This window comes from Trichosurus vulpecula, chromosome 1 (genome assembly GCF_011100635.1).
Source record: "Trichosurus vulpecula isolate mTriVul1 chromosome 1, mTriVul1.pri, whole genome shotgun sequence".
NCBI lineage: Eukaryota > Metazoa > Chordata > Mammalia > Diprotodontia > Phalangeridae > Trichosurus > Trichosurus vulpecula.
The window spans coordinates 274,696,943-274,716,401 of record NC_050573.1 but is presented as its reverse complement, the minus strand read 5'-3'; the positions used below and the strand labels follow the sequence as shown (position 1 = coordinate 274,716,401).

The 19,459-nt window shown below is 35.8% G+C and overlaps 1 pseudogene; it reads right to left on the bottom strand.

The window, feature by feature from the left end:
* LOC118837004 overlaps window positions 1–18,851 on the bottom strand; it is a 76,166-nt pseudogene extending 57,315 nt beyond the window's left edge.
* Window positions 18,852–19,459: the final 608 nt, after the last annotated feature.

The window sequence follows — 19,459 nt, the reverse complement described above, 5'->3', positions numbered from 1 at the left end:
GGATAGTGTTCCTCACTTAATGCTTTGCCTGATTTTAGTAACTGTTGTGGCTGCCATATTATAATGATGACTCATATTGAGTTTTCAATCCACTAAGACTTCCAGGACCTTCTCAGTGATCTAACTATACCTCATTCACTCATCCTTTGCTATTATGTCTTCCATCAAATAGTTCTAGTTCTCATTGATTCCATATTTTTTTCATATAACTTTCCCACAGATCATTCCATGCCCTTCATCTCTATAATATTTTTATTCTTCCTTTTTAAATAGATGACAGATCTCCATTTATCAACATAAAATCCCTTCTAAAATGAAACCAGACCTTCCTTTATTTCCTTTAGACTGCTTATCATTCAATTTAATGTGACTTGTGAACTTTCCAAATACATTTCTGGGACTATTGTTATTCATTCTTGTGTTGTCTTCTTATGATTTAAATCCAAAATATTTATCCCCTTTTTGGAGAGTTTTTTTTCTTTCTGCTTACTCATTTTCTTGACCATTTCTTTTCCTTTTCTCAAAGGTCTCTTTTTGTCTAGCTATCTTTTTGTCCATTTCTATCTGTCTCTGTCTCTCTGTCTATCTCTGTCCCTCTGTGTCTCTCTCTGTCTCTCCTTCTCTCTTTCTCTCCCATCTTTCTTTCTCTTTGACCTTTGTTCTCCCACCAATTATTATTTAGAAACATGCTTCCCTCAGTTCCTGTATAGTTTACCAGGGAGCAGAGCTCTCCCCTGATTTCTCTCTGTGCTACCTAGGCTGATATTCCTTGTGTTTTTTTCTACACAAAAAATAGTATATAGTTGGACCAAGTTATTATATATGTCTATTAATTAATTAAAAGGGGGAGGATGATTTTATTGATTTAAGTTCTCTTAAAATGTTGAGGTTCTCTTTTGTAGGAGTAGAGAAGATGCTGACCCTTCTCTCTCCATTGCCATGCCTCCACCTTTTTCCCACCTTTTTTTGTTTCTAAAATTCCCCACAATCCCAAAGCTTCCTGATTAGTTAATATTTCTGTCTTCTTTTCAATAGTTGAATTTATATTAAAGATGGGTTCCCATTGATTGGGCTGTTAGAAATTCTTTACTTTTTTAAATAAAAAAAAGAAAATGCATAGGGATGTTTTAAAAATAAGCCACAAGAATTCATTAGATATAAGCTGAGCTTTACGAATACATAAAATATGAGAATAATTCAGTTGAGCAGGTCAAATTTAGGGCTTTTCACCCTTGGCAACATCCTTTTGCCTGGAGCTGTGGCTTTCTCCCAGTAAGCAAAAAGCTCTGAACACAAAGATAAGTGTTTCTTACTCAACAATGAGAATATTAGTCCCATGAAAGGTAAATGTAATACACTCAAGGTGTCCTAAATATTTTAGTGCAGTTTTAAGCTATTAAATATATGGATGTGTGTATGCATGCATGCATATATATTTATATATTACACGTATATGTATACGTGTGTGTGTGTGTGTGTGTGTGTGTGTGTGTGTGTAGTTGTTGGAAAGGAATCTGGTGCTACTCAGGTAGCTATTTGGGGAAAAAAAAACTTTAGTGGGCCTTTCATGATTCTGTTGTCTGAGAATTTCAGAATCATTAAATTTCACAGAAATTGTATTATTAATTATTAGCAGCACATCTAAAAATCCTATAGGTGAAAATTCCTTTGTATTTCCCTTATCCCTCCTGTTTTATTTGCTCCTACTTCTACAGTCTCCAGTCATGTTAGTGAAAGTCACACTTAGGATGATTACACAGTATTTTCCCCTTTCTTTTTATTAATGCTTTATTTATTTTTATTTTTGGAGGAGGGAAGGGAAGGCAATTGGGGTTAAGTGACTTGCCCAAGGTCACACAGCTAGTAACTATGTCAAGTGTCTGAGCCTGTATATGAACTCAGGTCCTCCTGACTCCGGGGTCAGTGCTCTACTCACTGTACCACCTAGCTGCCCCTATTTTACCCTTTCAACATGCTTATTTCCTTATCTCTATATGAGGTCATCCAATTCATCTTTTCCCTGAACAAAATTATATCTTGCAGCATACCTGACAGGTCTTTATTTAAAGAACTTTAATTAAGCAGAACTCATTACCCATTAAGGTAGTTCATTTCATTTTTGAATTGTTTTCCATGTTAGGATTTTTTTTTTAGTAATTATTTTTAAGTTTTTAAAAATTTATTTATTTAACATATTTAGTTTAAAGCATTGATTTTCACAAGAGTTTGAATTACAAATTTTCTCCCCATTTCGACCCTCCCCCCTGCTCCAAGATGGTGTATATTCTGGTTGCCCTGTTCCCCATTCAGCCATCACTTCTCTCACCCCACTCCCCTCCAATCCCCTTTTCCCTTCCTATCTTGTAGGGCAAGATAAATTTCTACACCCCATTGCCTGTGTATCTTATTTTCTAGTTGCATGCAAAAACGATTTTTTTTTTGTTTTTGAACATCTGTTTTTAAAACTTTGAGTTCCAAATTCTCTCCCCTCTTCCCTTCCCACCCACCCTCCCCCTAAGAAGTCAAGCAATTCAACATAGGCCACATGTGTATCATTATATATAACCCTTCCACAATACTCATGTTGTGAAAGACTAACTATATTTTGCTCCTTCCCAACCCATCCCCCTTTATTGAATTTTCTCCCTTGACCCTGTCCCCTTTCCAAAGTGTTTGTTTTTGATTACCTCCACCCCCATCTGCCCTCCCCTACATCATCCCCCCCTTTTTTAATCTTCTTCCCTCTTCTTTCCTGTGGGGTAAGATACCCAATTGAGTATGTATGGTATTCCCTCCTCAGGCCAAATTTGATGAGCGCAAGATTCACTCTTTCCCCCATCACCTGCCCTCTCCCCTCCTCCCACAGAACTGCTTCCTCTTGCCACCTTTATGCAAGATAATCCACCCCATTCTGTCTCTCCCTATCTCCCTCTCTCAATATATTCCTCTCTCATCCCTTAATTTGATTTTATTTCTTTTAGATATCTTCCCTTCATCTTCAACTCACTCTGTGTCCACGCGCTCTCTCTCTCTTTCTCTCTATAAATACACATACATATATACATACATGCACATTCATTTATATATATATATATATATACATAAACATATATATATATATATGCATATTCCTATGATATTGAGGTCTCATGAATCATACACATCATCTTTCTATGTAGGAATGTAAACAAAACAGTTCAACTTTAGTAAGTGCCTTATGATTTCTCTTTCTTGTTTACCTTTTCATGCTTCTCTTGATTCTTGTGTTTGAAAGTCAAATTTTCTATTCAGCTCTGGTCTTTTCACTGAGAAAGCTTGAAAGTCCTCTATTTTATTGAAAGTCCATATTTTGCCTTGGAGCATGATACTCAGTTTTGCTGGGTAGGTGATTCTTGGTTTTAATCCTAGCTCCATTGACCTCCAGAATATTGTATTCCAAGCCCTTTGATCTCTTAATGTAGAAGCTGCTAGATCTTGGGGTATTCTGATTGTGTTTCCACAATACTCAAATTGTTTCTTTCTGGCTGCTTGCAGTATTTCCTCCTTGATCTGGGAGCTCTGGAATTTGGCAACAATATTCCTAGGAGATTTCTTTTGGGGATCTATTTGAGGAGGCGATCGATGGATTCTTTCAATTTCTATTTTTCCCTGTGGCTCTAGAATATCAGGGCAGTTCTCCTTGATAATTTCTTGAAAGATGATATCTAGGCTCTTTTGTTGATCATGGCTTTCAGGTAGTCCAATAATTTTTAAATTATCTCTCCTGGATCTATTTTCCAGGTCAGTGTTTTTTCCAGTGAGATATTTGACATTGTCTTCCATTTTTTCATTCCTTTAGTTCTGTTTTATAATATCTTGATTTCTCATCAAGTCACTAGCTTCCACTTGCTCTAATCTAATTTTTAAGGTAGTATTTTCTTGAGGGGTCTTTTGGACCTCCTTTTCCATTTGGCTAATTCTGCCTTTCAAGGCATTCTTCTCCTCATTGGCTTTTTGGAGCTCTGTTGCCATTTGAGTTAGTCTATTTTTTAAGGTGTTGTTTTCTTCAGTGTATTTTTCAGTATTTTTTTGGGTCTCCTTTAGCAAGTCATTGACTTGTTTTTCATGGTTTTCTCACATCCTTCTCATTTCTCTTCCCAATTTTTCCTCTACTTCTCTAACTTGCTTTTCCAAATCCTTTTTGAGCTCTTCCATGGCCTGGGACCAGTTCATGTTTTTCTTGGAGGCTTTTGTTGTAGGCTCTTGTACTTTGTTGACTTCTTTAGGCTGTATGTTTTGGTCTTCTTTGTCACCAAAGAAAGAATCCAAAGTCTGAGACTGAATCTGGGTGTGTTTTCACTGCCTGGCCATATTCCCAACCAGCTAACTTGACTCTTGAGTTTTTCAGCGGGGTATGACTGCTTGTAGACTATAGAGTTCTATGTTCCACGTTTGGGGGGGATGCGCCAGCTCTGCCACACCAGCACTCCTCCTTCCCCAAGAACCCCCAACCCAGACTGGGCCGAGATCTTCAGCAGGCTCTGCACTCCTGCTCTGATCTGCCACTTAATTCCTCCCACCAGATGGACCTGGGGCCAGAAGCAACAGCAGCTGTAGCTGCCCCACCTCCACGGCCCCGGGGGTGGTGGCTGAACTGTGACCTCCTTCCACTCCCACAGCTTTTCCCACTAACATTCTCCACTGTCTTTGGTGTTTGTGGGTTGAGAAGTCTGGTAACTTCTGCAGCTCACTGATTCAGGGCGCTAGGGCCCGCTCCACCAGGCTCCTGGTCTGGTTGGTCTGAGCAGCTCATGCTGGGCTCTGTTCTGCTCCGCTCCCAGCTCCCAGCTCCGTGTGGGATAGACCTCACTCAGAGACCATCCAGGCTGTCCTGGGCTGGAGCCCTGCTTCCCTCTGCTGTTTTGTGGGTTCTGCAGTTCTAGAATTGGTTCAGAGCCATTTTTTGTAGGTTTTTGGAGGGACTCGGCGGGGAGCTCACTGCTTTCCAGCCGCCATCTTGGCTCTGCCCCTGGAAAACCCATGTTAGGATTTATAGTGGAAGGTTCTAACTCTTCTGCTCACCATTTAAGTCCTTCCACAATCAGTGTCATTCTAATACTAAGAAAATATTTTATTAATGCCTTTTTGTTTTATATCACCATAATTTCTCAGTTTAACCTCTTTCCATCATTGAATCTTTCCTTATGGCAACAACAAAAAATAGCTAACAAAAGCTCACAAAAATAACTGCATGTGATAGCTAATGCGATTTTCTTTAGTAGTAGTAAGAGAAGTTCTTCCAAGAAGACACTCCAACCTTGTTTGAATGTTAGAAATAACATGAGTTCACCTGATTTTTAGCATTATTTTAAAAATTTATATTATTTAGGCATGGTGCATATTGTTCTCCTCATTCTGCTTTATTCCTTCTACTTCATTTCACACAGCTCTTTCCTGCTTTTCTAAATTTCTCAGACTGCTAATTACTTATGGTTCAATAGTATTCTGGTGAAATCACAGGTCTGATCCAATAATATTCCATTTTATTCACATGCTACAGTTTGTTCAACCATTTCCTGAAAAGAACCTTATGTCTTTGACCTCTTTGGGATATATGCCTAGCAGTGAGAAGGATTACTTGGCCAAAGGGTATAAATTTTCCTCCAAAATCACAGCATTCCAAACCATTTTCCAGAATCATTGAATTCATTTAGAGCTACAATATCAATATTATATTACCATGCCCACCTTCCAATAGCAAGTGGCTTCAACTTTGATTATTATTATTTTTGATAAAATAGACCTTTACCAATTTGATGTGAGGTAAAACTTTAGTAGTCTGTCATTTCTGTTTTTTCATTATTTGCAATATTTTAAAATGTAATTTTTAATAATTTGCATTTTTTAAAAAAATAGTTAGTTCATATATTTTGACTACTTGTATTAAGGAATGACTCTTCATATATGTATTTGTGTGTGTACATATATATATATATATATATATAGACAGAGAAATATATATATATATACACATGCACATAAATATATGTATGTATATACATACACACACATTCTATATATATCTTGGATACCAGATGTTTATTGTAGATAAACAACCAGGGATTTTTCTCTCTGATTAACACCTTTTTTCTCTTTAAACTGCACTGATTTTATTTGTTGAAGGGAGAGGGATGGGACCTGTAATTTCATTGGTATAGAAACCTGTGATTTCCTTGGGATAGGGAAATACAAGAAGGAGAAAATATTTTTAATTTTATGCAATTAAAAGTATCTATATTGTCTTTTCTGATTGCTTCTTTCTGCTGTTTGCTTAAACTTTAATACCTCTTACCATAGAACTGAAATATGTCTTCTTTTATTGTTTATATTTTTAGGTTATGACTTTTTAAATCTAGGCCACTGGAGATTTTTGTAAACATTGTAAATGATACTGGTCTAAATCTGATTTCTGCCATATTATTTTTCAGTTTTCCCAGGGTTCTTTTACAGTAGAGTATCATAACAGTATTTTGTGTTCTTGGCCTTATTGAACAATGAGCTTAAATGTTTAATTGCTTCTGAGTTTGGCTTATCTAGTCTATTCCACTGATAAATATATGTGTGTACATATACACATGTATGCATATATGCATATACACACATATGTGTATATATGTGTGTGTGCACATGTGTGTGTAATGGTTTTAACCCAAGGTAAATAGTTTTGATAATTACTGCTTTATATAATATAGCTAAAGAGCAAGTACTGCTAGGCTTCCTTAATTCTTTTTGTCAATATTTCTGTTGTTTTCATTTTTTTTCTTGAAATAATAAATGCTTATTGACTGAGATCCCAGTTCTTTTGTTCTTCTAGATAAGTTTGAATTTTGTTATTATTTAGTCTGTTGTTAGAAGGTATCCTCTTGGTTGGATTGTTGGAGCATTAAATCTTTTTGTTAAGACAGAAATCTTTTTATTAATTATTTTTTGTTTCATTAAATTACCAATTACATGAAGAAATTTTAAAATAACCATTTAAAAAATGTAGTTTCAGATTCTCTCCCTCCCTCCCTGTTTTGCTTTTGACTATTGCCTTCATTTATCTGCCCTCCCTTTTATACTTTGCTCTTTATCTTATCCCCTTCCCTTCCTATTTCCCATGTTGGTAAGATAGATTTCTATTACCACTTGAATCTGAATATATTTTTCCCTTTTTAAAAGCAATTTAGATGTGAGTGAAGTTCAAGAGTTGCTCCCTTAACATCCCTTTCTTGCATGCCTATTTTATGTGATGTAATTTTCCCCATTCTTCCTTTCCCTTCCCCCTTTTCCCAGGGCATCCCTCTTTCTTTCCTACCCATTTTTTCTATCATCCCAACACAATCAAGTTACTACTGCACCTTCTGTCTAAGCAGTCTCCTTCTAACTACCCTAATAATGACAAAGTTCTTAGAAGATATATGTATCATCTTCCCATATAGAAAGGTAAATAGTTTAAACTACTGTGTTTCTTATGGTTTCTCTTTCATGTTTACCTTTTCATGCTTCTCCTGAGTCATATATCTAGAAGTTAAATTTCTTATTCAGCTCTAGGCTTTTTATCAGGAATTCTTGATAGTCCTCTATTTCATTACCTATCCATTTCTCCCTCTCCCGAAGGATTATATTCAGTTTTGCACAGTGGATTATTCTTGGTTGTAATCTCAGCTCTTTTGCCTTCTTAAATATCATATTCTAAGCCTCCCACCTACCCTATCCTCTTCTCCTTTAGTGTAGTAGCTGTTAAATCTTGTTTAATCCTGACTGTAGCTCCATGGTATTTGAATGATTTCTTTCTTGCTACTTGAAGTATTTTCTTTGATCTGGGAGCTCTGGAATTTGGCTACAATATTCTAAGTTTTCATTTTGGGATATTTTTTTCAGGTGGTGTTTGGTGGGCTCTTTGAATTTGTATTTGACTCTCCAGTTTAAGAATATCAAGGTAGTTTTCTTGATATATTTTTTTAAATATGTCTTGGCTCTTTCTTTAATCATGGCTTTCATTCAGGTAATTCAATAATGTTCAATTATCTCTGTTTGAGCTATTTTCCAGCTCATTTGTTTTTCCAGTGAGATATTTCACATTTTCTTCTATTTTTTCATTCTTTTGAATTTATGTTATTGTTTCTTGACAACTCATGGAGTCATTAGCTTCCATTTGCCCCATTCTAATTTTTAGGAAATTATTTTCTTCAGTGAGCTTTTGTATCTCTTTTTCCATTTCCATTTGTGTTTTTTAGGGTGTTATTTTCTTCAGCATCCTTTGTGTGTCTTTTACCAAACTCTTAATTATTGTTTCATAATTTTCTTCCTTTGATTTCATTTCTTTACCTAATTTTTTTCTCTAGTAGTCTTGAAAATAATTTCTTAGTTCTTCCAGGAAATTTTTTGAGGGTTATCTACAATTCACATTTTTTGGATGCTTTACTTGTAGCTTTGTTCTCTTCTAATGATTTTGTGTCTTCATTGTCTCTGTGATTATTGTTAATTTTTATGGTCAAATTCTTTTTTCTTTGCTTATTTTTCCACCTTATTTCTTAATTTGGAACTTTATGTTAATATTGGGCTCTATTCCTGACATGTGGATGGAAGAGAGTCTCTATCTCAAACTTCAGACTTTTTCACATTGCTGTTTTCAGAGTTTGTTCTGGGGTTTGGAAGTTTTTGGTTCTTCCCAAATGGTGTAATCTGAGGAGAGATATGGTCACTCTTCTCTTGTTCTGCACTCTGGTTCTACCCAGGCAGGGCTCCTGATCCCTTGGAATTGAAATTTATACAGCTCCTCAGGGCCCCTCCTCCCTCGAGATGCAAAGTAATATTGCTGCTCAGGGTTTCCACTCCCTCTTGACTGAGAATGCTCCTCTCCACCCTTAAACTATGATCTACAAATTGGTTTAGGCAATACGATTGCCAAATAGCATATGGTTTTTCATCTAGTGCTAGCACAGGTATACTGGTAATCTCTTTCTAATCAGTTGCTAGATACCCTTACTGTCTTTGTCTTGAGTGCTCCTGAAGCTGATGTTGGTTCTGTCTCTGCCACCTACTCCCACCACTGGTGTCTCAGCCATGTGCGTTCCAGGCTAGCCTTCATTCCTTTGTCACAGATCTCTCTTTCCAACATCTTAAGTTGTTTTGGTTTGGAGGAATGTCTCACTCTGATCTTTTGTTGGCTCTGTAGCTTCAGAATTCCTTTTGAAGTGTTTTCTTAAGGTTGTTAAGATGAGAATGTTAGGAGAACTTGGCTGACTTTCTTTACTCAACCATCTTGGCTTACCCCCTGGAAGTAGACTTGCATCTTTTTATATTAACTGGGTTAATTTCTCTTTAAAGAGTCAGGAAGGCCATCTTTGGGATTTATTTGGCCTTGGAGTGTAGGAATGAATTATTATTTGGGCTTTTATGCCTTGTGAGGTATAAAAGGGAATAAGCATTTAATAAGTGTCTACTATAAGCCAGGAACTGTGATAAGCACTTTGCAAATATCCCAGTTGATCCTTATATACCCTGGGAAGTAGATGCCATTATTATCTCCATTTTACTGTTGAAGAAACTAAGGCAGACAGGTGTCAGGTTGAATTTGAACTCAGATCTCCTTGACTTCAGGTACAGTACTCTATATACTGCATCACTTGGATGTCTCAAGACTCAGCTATGGCTAATTGGTACCCAGTATTTTAGCAGAATTTCCTTTACCTGACCTAGCATTAATAATTGCCATAGTGAATACAGAGGTAGAGGGGTGTAGTGTTTTTATCTGAATAAGTATCCATTTTAGTCATAGGAGTTATATCTATTTTAACTAAATTCCAAGGAAAGGTGGCTTTGTTGCATTTTGTGGATTGTAAGTGTTACATTCCCGTCCTAAATCTGAATCAAAGGACTAGATTGCCTAAACAAGGTCTGGTGCAGAATAATGTCTATGCTAATTTAGATATTATTATTTTGATTAAATTACTATGGCCTAACCATGAGAAATGAATATTTCTTCATGTTTAGATATTCTCTGATTTATGAAAAAATATATCCTGTTGCATTCATATAATTTATATATATTATTTTGGTTAATATTCAAATGGTTTTAATAGTTTACAATTAATTTAGCAGAATTTTTTTTTACTTTGTCCTCTTGGGTTTTATTAATAACATATAGGAAAGGTGAAAATTTTTATTTGTTTATTTTGTAACCTGTTACTTTAATATGATTATTTATTACTTTGTTTACTTTATTAAAAATCTGGGTTTCTTTAAGTGAATGATCATATTGTCTGCAAATACAGATAATTTGCCTCCTCTCTATCCATGCTTATTCCATAAGATGTTTGTTGTTGTTTTCTTTTTTCTTTCTATTGGTAGCATTTTTTTTATCACCATGTGAAAGAAATAGTGAAGAGAGTAGACATCCTTGCATTATTCAAGTGCTATTGGGAAAGCTTCCAGGGTTCTTTGAATACAAAATAATGCTAATCTGATAACATAAACTACTATGAAAACTGAGTGTATATATATATCTATATCTATGTCTATGTCTATGTCCATGTCTATGTCTATATCTACAGATATTTCTACATCTACATCTATATCTACATCTCTATCTCTATCTCTACCTCTATCTCTATCTATATCCACACATACACAACACATACTCACATGCATGCATATATATATGTATATATATGCATATACATACACATATGCATGCATTTAGATAGGCAAATGAAAAAATAGAGACAAAATAATTTGGGAGAGAAGGCACTGATAGCTGAAGGAATCAGTAAAGGCTTTGTGTGCTAGGGTTTGCCTTAAAGAGAACTAGTGATTCTAATAGGTAGAGATGAAAATATAAAACATTCAATGTTAATATAGGAAATACGTGATAAAGTACGGTGTGTGAGGAATAGTAAGAAGGCCAGTTTGGCTAGACTATAGCATGCATGAATGGCATAATATATAATAAAGCTAGAAAGATATGATAGGACCAGGTCATGAAGGACATGAAATGTCAAACAGAGGAGATCAAATTTGTTTCTAGAGAAGAGAGAATACTTGCAGTTTGAGTAGGAGAGTTATATAGTCAGAGCTCTGCTTTGGGAAAAATCACTTTGGCAACTATGAGCTGGTTATATGTGGGTGAGCAGTGACTTGAGTCAGGGACACCAGTCAGTTAATTGCTCAGAAAATTTTAGTGCCTACTATATGCCAGCCTTGGGCTAAGTGCTAGGAATGAAAAAAAAGGCAAAAAGTCCTTGCTCTCAAGGAGCTCACAGTTTGAGGATGGAGACAATATGACAAAAACAACATATAAATAAGCAACATACAAGATACATTAGAAATAATCCAGAGAGGAAAGGCACTAGAATTAAGAGGTTTTGGAAAAGACTTCCAATAAAGTTGAAACTAGCAAGGACTTGAAGGAAGTAAGGTGAACTAGGAGTCAGAGATGAGGATAGAAAGCAGTTCAAGCATGAAGGAGTGGCAGTGAAACTGCTCAAAGTGTATAACAATTCTCCCAGCCAGTGGTGGTGATGGCCTGAATTAGATGGCCATGTAAGTAGAGAGAAAGATACAGACATAAGTTGATGTAGAAGTAGAAACAAAAAGATTTAGCAGTTGATTTTCTATGTGAGTTGAATGAGGAGTCAAGAATGACTCCAAGGATTTGAACCTGAGTGATTGGAAAGACAGAGTAATACCTGCAATAGAGAGAAGAAATTTTGGAAAAGTGATGAGTTTAATAAAAGATAATGGTCCACTTTGGACAATTAAATTTGGGTGTATATGGCATATCTGGTTTGAAATGTCCAGGATGCAGTTAGTGGGTGATGTGTGCCTAGAGTTCCAGTGAGAGACTCAGTCTGTGTGAATAGAACTGAGAGTCAGCAACAGAAATTATAATTCAACTCACATGAGCTGATTGGAAGATGGAAAAGTGCCTAGGAGAGATATTTGCAGTATCCAGATAGTAAGAATGAATAGTATGAATGATGATCCAGCAAAGGATACCAAGTAGGATCAGTCTGGCAATAGAATCACAAAAGATCAGCATCAGATATCCAAAGAAGAGAAAATATACCGAAGGAAAATGAGTGAAGGTATTTCCCAGAACTATCACTAAAGGGAGGGTTTTTATCCAGAAACAAGAGTAAGAGGTGATCAGAAAAGATATAACAGATAATTTAAAATATATGGAATTGAAAAGTTTTTGCAGGAATGAAATCCAAAAGCCATTCCTCAGTGAATAAGTGGTCCAGAAATATGAACAAACAATTTTGAAAAGAATTGCCAACTTTTAACAGCCATATGAAATATTGCTCCAAATTACTAATGGGAGAAATACAAATTATAACAATCTTGTGGTTTCTTTTCTCAACAAATTGGAAAACACACTAATAATCTATTGTTGGCACTGTGAATTATTTCAAAAGTTCTGGAGAACAACTGAAAATTAGGTAACAAAAGTGATTAAAATATCTATAGCTTTTAACCCAGAGTTGCCACTGCTAAACATATGCCCCAAAGCTATCAAAGACAGAAAGGTCTCATAAAGTTGTAGCAGCCCTTTTTATGGTAACCAAGGTCTGGAAAGAAAGTAGCTACAAAGTAGTAGATTAAGAAATCGTTAAACAAATTGTGATATAAATGAATTGAATATTATCGTATCATATGAAGCATTGAATATCAAGATTCAGAGGAGCATGGGGTGACAAAATCATACAGAATGAGCTAAGCAGAAGCAGGAAAACAATACACACAATGACTACAACAGTGTACACTAAAAATTAAATTAATCTAATTGCTGTGTAATTATAATCAAGGTTGGTCTTGAAGAAGAGGTGAGAAAATGTACTTTCCTTCCTTTATTTGATATTCTATAACACTGTAGAATGCTGCAGACACTGTTACAAATAATTGACATGTTATTTGATTTCACTGAAACTTTTCCTTTATTTAAAAATATTTTTTTAATCAAGAAGCCTCCCTAGGTATTGGTTAGGAAGGGTAGATTGAAAAATGAATGTGATATAAACACAAAAGTTAGTGATGAAAACTCTTGGTTTTAGAGAGATCTTTTTGATCATATTAAGTAAAATTCTTAAAAAACATAAATGAGGACTGTGGTTTATTGGACTCCATTTCCGTGTCTCTAGCTATAGCCATGTGATTTTTATTATTGTTGTTATTGATATGGTTTTTTATGTTTATAGTTTTCCTAATGTTGGATTGTCCTTGCATTCCTGGTAGAGGTCCAACTTGGTCATAGTGAATAATTTCCGTGATCTGTCAAAGATCACTAACAGCAGTTAAACAAACACATCTGCCAGGCCTTTCAATACCCTGTAGTTCAACAGGGCCTGGTGACTTGAACTTGTTAGGGCAGGTATCCTGTCTTTTAATATCCTCACTTATTTTTAGTTTCACTCCCTTTTAACCATTTTTTGTTCTGTCCTCAGAACAAATATGATTCTCTTTTAAGAGGATAAGGGGAGGGAGGAAAGGAGAAGCAAAGAAAAAGAGATGAGTAATTCAATTTCTTACCGTGGTCTTTTATCATCATTCCATCCATCCTGAGGACTGTCCCTAGCCCATCTTCCATCTTTGTCCTTTTTTTTTATTAAATCACAGCTGATAAAGAAAAGTACCAGCACCTTTTTTTGGCCTTAGTATTTATCATCAATCTTAGCTCAGTCTGGGTTTCTTAACTATACTTTCAAGACTGTGCAATACTGTTGTATACATTTAGTCTTCTATATCTTTTTTTAAAAAATCTTAGACAATTAATGAATGCTTTGTTCAGTCACATCAAATTCTTTTGGCATCTCCCTCTTTTCATGCTTATTTTTGCATGTCTTAAGGATTTCACTCTTGAAACTTTACTATTCCCTACTCTCACCCATGGCTTGACTTTCTCCTGAAGAACATTGGGCCATAAGATCATATTTATACTTTCTATGAACCACTGGAAATTCATACAACAATATTGCATCTGTTTCTCTCTTTATTTGTTCTTATCCCAATGTTCTGTATTGTGTTTCCCCCAGTCATTTCCTGGATTTCCCAACATGTGCATAACTTCTTAAGGTGTGTTCTTCCTGCATTGCTTATTTTATCTATTCTATTCTTTTTAGATTTATGTTCTTATAAAGTTCCAGTCCATCATGCCTCAGTAATATTAAGAAAGCCACATTTACCTCTTTTGTGGCTACCTTTTGTTAATTCAGTTTATTGTCCTTACTTTGTACATTCATATAGACATTTAAGGTCAGTTTTTGTATGGTGGTTTTTTTTTTCAGTTAGGTCACTTTTTGTAAATTGTTTCCTATGAATTACTCTCCTCTTCAGTCTTGACAGACTCATAAGGAACTTTCTCTTTCCATTATTACCCCCTTTCAGTTTAAATTTCAATGAATAATGTTCATAAAATTCCAGAAAATATAATTGGTTCAAGGCCCTTTTTAGATGTACTCCATCCCTGGCTCAGCAGTGACGTACATATCAATCTTTTTCTTCCTTTCTTTCTTTTAATAGTATTTTTCTCAATTACTGATCAAGAAAAAAATTTAGCATTCATTGTTACAAAATTTTGAATTCCAAATTTTTCTCTCTCCATCCCCTCCCCTTTTCCTTGTCCAGGTTCTAAATAATGGACAATCCTCTAGTACTTCTCTGGTCACCAATGGAGTGAAACAAGGCTATGTGCTTTCTCCCATGCTTTTTAGCATGATGTTTTCATGTTGTCAAATGCGTTCAATTGATACTGATAGTTCTGTATTGACTATACTGTTCCTTGGAGTTTTTTCTTTTGGGATCTCTTTCCTGAGGTGATTGGTGGATTCTTTCAGTGCCTATTTTGCTCTTTGTTTCCAGGATACCAGGGCACTTTTCCTTGATAATTTCTTGAAAGATGCTGTCCAGGTCCTCCTTTTGGTTAAGGCTTTCAGGTAGATACATGATTCGGACATTGTCTCTCCTGGATCTATTTTTCAGGTCAGTTTTTTTTAATGAGGTATATTACATTTTCTTCTATTTTTTCTTCTTTTGAATTTGTTTGTTTTTGTTTGTTTTTTTAATGTTTATTGGTATTTTATTTTTCTTCAGTTACATATCAAGCAAATTTTCAACATTGTTACAAGACTTTGAATTCCAGATTTTCTCCCTCTCTCCCTTCCCTTCCCTCTTCTGAAATGGATATTGATTGCATTTTCGTTTGTGAGTCCTTTGTCCTTGTCTTTGATGATTATGTTGCTGAGAAGAGCTGAGTTATTCATGGCTGCTCATCACGCAATGTTACTGATATTTTGTATAATGTTTCCTGGTTCTGCACATATCACTTTACATCAGTCCTATAAGACTTTCCACCATATTTGCATCATGAAAGGAGTTTGGCAGGACTCCTTCTTTGCTCGTTTTTCCAGATAGTTTATATAGTATTGGAAGTAATTGTTCTTTAAATGTATTTTAGAATTCACTTGTGAACCCATCTGGCACTGGAGATTTTTTCCTAGGGAGTTCATTAATGGCTTGTTCAATTTTTTTTCTAAGATGCGGTGTTTTAGGCATTCTATTTCCTGATCTGTTAATCTAGTTAATTTATACTTTAGTAAATATTCATTAATTTCACTCAGATTGTCAGGTATTTTTGGCATATAATTGGGCAAAATATTTCCTAATGATTGTTTTAATTTCTTATTCATTGGTGGTGATTTCACTCTTTCCACTTTTGATACTGTATATATTTGGTTTCCTTTATCATTTTTAAAATTAAATTAGCCAATGGCTTATCTATTTTATTGATTTTTCTCATAAAGCTATCTCCTATATTTATTTATTAGCTTAATAGATTTTTTTACACTCAACCTTATTAATCTTACCTTTGATTTTCAGAATTTCCAGTTTGGGGATTTAAAAAATTTGTTCTTTTTCTAGTTTCTTTTAGTTGCATGCCCATTCAGTTTTCTCCAAAAGTCTGCCATACCTAATTTTTTAATATTCTATTTCCCTCCTTAGTTTTATATTATTTATTTTTAGTTGGATTTATCAAGTTTTGATAAGGGACTGTTAAGTTCTCCCATGAGTATAATTTTGCTATCTATTTCTTCCTGTAACTCACTTAACGTATCCTTTAAGAATTTGGATGCTATATCACTTTGTACATACAGTTTTGGAACTGATATTACTTCATTGCCTATGATACCTTTTAGCAAGATGTAGTTTCCTTCCTTATCTCTTTTAGTTAGGTCTATTTTTGTTTGACTTTGTCTGACATCAGGATTGCTACCCCTGCTTTTTTTTTTACTTCAGCTGAAGCATAATAGGTTCTGCTCTAGCCCCTACCTTTACTCTTTCTGTGTCTCTCTTTTTCAAGTATGTTTCTTTTAAATGATCTATTGTGGGATTCTGTTTGATCCTCTCCACTATCCACTTCCATTTTATAGGAGAGTTCGTCCCATTCACATTCACAATTATGATTACTAACTGTGTGTTTCCCACCATCCAATTCTTCCTCCTGTTTGTCCTCTCTGTCCTTTCAGTCTTTCCCTCCTCACCAGTGTTTTGCTTCTGTCTACCACCTCCCCTGATCTGTCCATGTTTCTGTCAGTCCCCACCCCCACTCCCTTTTCTTGTTCTCCTTCCCTCCTACTTCCCTGTTAGGAAAGATAGTTTTCTATATTCAACTGACTGTGTATGTAATTCCCTCTCTGAGCCAATAGTGATGAGAGTAAGGTTTAAGGGATGCTCATCACCCACTCTCCCATCTCCCCTTCCACTGTAGTAGATCTTTTGCATCTCTTCACGTGAAATAATTTACCTCATTCTTCCTCTCCCTTCCTTCTGCACTGATTGTACTCCTTACTCTCATCTATTAATTTTTTAATGTCATGCCTTCAAATTCTCCTTATACTCAAGCCCTCTGTCTATGTATATTCCTTCTACTTGTACTGTTAGTGATACAATTTTTAAGAATTACAAGTATCATCTTCCCATGTAGGGACATAAATAGTTTAGCTCTGTTGAATCCCTTATGGTTTTTTTCCCCTTTTTACTTGTTTATGCTTTGTTTGGGTCTTGATATAAGAGGTCAAATCTTTGGTGTATTTCTGGTCTTCTCTTTATGAAATTTGAAAACCTTCTATTTTGTTGAATTACCATTTTTCCCTTGATATATTAGACTTAATTTTGCTGAGTAAGTGATTTTTGGTTGTAGTTCTAGCACCTTTGCCTTCTGGAATATCATTTGTCATGGTCCTTTAATCATGCAGCTGTCAAGTCTTGTGTAATATTGAATGTAACTCCCCAATATTTGAATTATTTTTTCTGGTCACTTGCAACATTTTTAACTTGACCTGATAGTTCTGAAATTTGACTACAATGGTCCTTGGTGTTTTTCTTTTGCAATCTCTTGCCTGAGGTGGTCAGTGGGTTCTTTCAATGCTTAGTTTGCCCTCTGGTTCCAGGATATCAGGGCAGTTTTCCTTGATAATTTCCTGAAAGATGCTGTCCAGGTTCACCTTTTGGTTATTGTTTTCAGGTAGTCCAATGATTCTGACATTATCTCCCCTCAATCTATTTTCTAAGTCAGTTTTTCCAAAGAGAGGTTTTACATTTTCTTCTGTTTTTCTTCCTTCTTTTGATTTTGTTTGATTTATTCTTAATGTCTCATAGTCAGTAGCTTCCACTTGCCCAATTCTGACTTTTAAGGATTGTTTTCCCCAGTTAACTTTTGTTCTTCCTTTTCCATTTGGCCAATTGTATTTTTAAGGAGTTGTTTTCTTCAGTGGATTTTTGCATCTCCTTTTCCATTTGGTCAATTCTACTTTTTAAGCAGTTGTTTCCTTTTTTCCAAGCTGTTGACTTTTTTTCATAATTCTCTTGCATTATATTTCTTTTGCCAATTTTTCTTCTACCTCTCTTATATGATTTTTTGAGCTCTTCCATTTGTTCTTTCTGGGCTTGAGATGACTTCCCATTTCTCTCTGGGGTTTTCTGCATAGGTGTTTTGAGATTGTTGTCCTCTTCTGAGTTTGTTTTTTGATCGTCCCTGTCACCATAATAACTTTCTATGGTTGGATTCTTTTTTTAAATTGTTTTTTACTTATTGTTTTTGGCCTTTTCCCCTTTCTTTTAAATTGGAGTTCTGCTCCTGGGGTGGGAGGGGCACTGTCTCAGGCTTCTTGTGTCTGAGGCTACAGGCCCAGGGTTTTAACCTGGTGCTGCACTGATGTTGCCCTGAGACTCATGGGGGACACTCATGTTTGGTGCTGTGCTGAGGGGCTAAGATAGGGGTGACTGGTGCTCTTGGAGGCCATAAGGGTTTGGCAGCTTACCCAGTGCTGAGTTGGGGTCATAGTGGTGATGTCTGAAATCTGCTGAGGGCAGTGTGGTATTTCTATGTTTCCTCAAGGCTACGGTGAAGTATGTGGCAGTCTGCCCACTGCAGGCTACCTGTTTGCCAAGGGCTATGCTGAAGCATTTGGTAGCTCTCAGACCTACAGCCTACCCATTCTGCTGGTTATGCTGATGCCTGTGGGAAGCCCTTGTGTTGGTGTTTGCCTGCTCCACCACACTGGGGCTCAGGATCTCTCATGGGTTTGCTGAGGTGGAGCTTACTGCTGGCTTGCTGGGATGCTTCCTTTCTGAGTCTGTGTTTCCCTTTTACCCAAGTGAGACAGACCTTTCCTGCCAATCTTGGGCTAAAGTTTCTTGGGCTAAAAAGATTATTTCACTCCATCTTTTTTCTGGTTCTACTGTTAGAGGATTTGTTTGGGGGTGCTATTTTATTGTTGTTACGAGGTGAATAGAGGAGAGTTACCACGATTTGTTACTTACTCGGCCATCTTGACTACCAGAAGCCCAGATCTTGACATGAATCTTTTAAGAGATGTCCAGAAATCCAAATCTCATTCTGAAACAACAATCTTTATGGTCAAATTGGCAATGGTGATAAAAACGTATCACCCACTCACTAAGATCTTCAGTTTTTCTTTTGTCATTTTTTTTTGGTTTTATTAAAGTTAAGAGCTTATAACACTTAGCAATGTTTTCTTGATTGCTTCATGAAGTATCATTTGTTCCCATATAAATCACCAGGAGTAGTCATCACTTTGAAAATTCAAAGGAGTCTCAACTTCATGCCTTAGGTACATCAAGATCTCTCTATTATTTATGCCAGGTCAATGAAGAGTTTCCTCGGTACTTCCTTAGGAATGAATCACCAATCACCACTGCTCATCTCTTCTTTTCACCATTACAGAATACATGGTAGCACTTGTCAAAACACACTCTAATGTTCTGGAGCAGTCAACCCCCAAACAACCCCTGCTTCTTGTCAGTATTGCCATATTTTCCACTCAAGTAAAAGCCTCAACTTAAGAATATACATACATACACACATATATTTACACTGAGACATATATATGCACACACATACATGCACACATAAGCT